Raw genomic sequence first — 1622 nt, 5'->3', positions numbered from 1 at the left:
CACTTAGTGCCTGAGGACAGTGCAGTGCTGCCCCTCAACCCTCCCCCCCACCACCACCTGCAGCCCCTGGAGCTACCAGATTGGCCAGTCCCTGCCCGTGGTGACCCTGAACGAATATGCCCTATGCACAACCTACTGTCATCTGGGCACCTACAAAGCCTTAACCTAAGAAAGGCAGGGAGGACAGCAGTGTCCTCTGTGGGCCTGGCCTTGCTGTGTCCTGAGTGATTCCTGGCCTGTCCCTATGCGGAGAGGCCACTGGCGCCTCCCTGTCCAGTCCCACGAAAGTCAGGGAGTGTGACAGTTGGTCTTGATTGTCAACTAGATAGGACTTAGAATCACCATGGAAACAAACCTCCGGGCATAGGGGATTATCTAACTCAGGCTAACTGAAGTGGAAGAGACCCACCTTCAATACAAACCACCCATGGCTGGAGTTCCAGAGCGAATGAGAAGAAAGCCGGCTGAGCAGCAGCATTCACCTCTGCTTCCTGACCGGATGCAACGGGACCAACCGCCTTCTGCTGCTGAGGCCACGCCTCCTTGCTGTGCCGGACAGCAAGCCCTGCGACCACCGGCAAAGCAAACCCTTCCTTCTCCAAGTAGCCTTTGCTGGACATTTTGCCACAGCAACAAGACAGAGGGTGACAGAGGACAGGAGTGGCATTTGAGCCCCAGCCACCGTGAGGGTCAGACGGCAGTGCGGCCCCATCCTTTGCTGACCCAAGTCCTGCTCTCTTGCCTCACATGCTGTATCTACACCCCCTGTCAGAGCCTGATCTCGGAGGTACAAAAGCACAAAATGAAGGGAATTTTGAAAATTCCTTTCTCCGACTCTGGCTTTTGACCATCCTGAAATCCGCAAGACGTACCTCACAGGTCAAATCAGGCCCGGGACCTTGCTCCCTTGATAGTCTGACCTCGCCTGTGTCTGTCCAAGGATGCTTTGGGTGGCCTGTGGAAGACTTTGTCCTCAACAGTCACAGAGAACAAAGCTGATAGCTTACAAAGGAACACCCTTAACATTTGTCGGTACTGATGGTAGACATGAGCCTGAGCCGGCCAGGGGCTCAGAAACCTCCTCCATGCTGAAACCTTGACATGGACTTTGTGCCTTGAGCCGGGCTTGGCTCCACATCTGTACAAGGGCCACATCCCCCACCTGGCTGGCTTAGGAAATAAATGGAAACCTTCTGTTGCCCTTTGCTTTGCTTTTCCATATTTAATTATCTCCATGTTATTTTCTCTCATGTACACAGCAGGAAAGGGACAGGAAACATTTCAAGATGTGCACTGTGCATCTTCTTATGAGTATGTGGCTTTATGTCACTTTCATCTCATTGTCTAAAAACGTGAATAAAGTTGCATCTAGACACAAACTGACAATGAGCCGTATGCACGGAAAATTCAGAGGCCAGGAACTGCCCAGCCTGACTTGTGACAGCCAAGTATGAATATTAGCAAGCACTACACCCACAGCCTTAGCCTTACAGGCTGTTCCACTGCCCGTTTGGTTTCCACTGCTACGATAAACACCATGAGCAAAAGCATCCCTGAGAGTTAAGGGTCTGTTTGGGCTACATGTCCTAACTTCAGTCTCACAGATGGAAGTCAAGATGGGA

This window comes from Peromyscus californicus, unplaced genomic scaffold (assembly GCF_007827085.1).
Source record: "Peromyscus californicus insignis strain IS unplaced genomic scaffold, ASM782708v3 Scaffold_13__1_contigs__length_99412109, whole genome shotgun sequence".
Taxonomy (NCBI): Eukaryota; Metazoa; Chordata; class Mammalia; order Rodentia; family Cricetidae; genus Peromyscus; species Peromyscus californicus.
The sequence above is the reverse complement of the archived record's forward strand: the minus strand, read 5'-3'. Positions refer to the sequence as shown.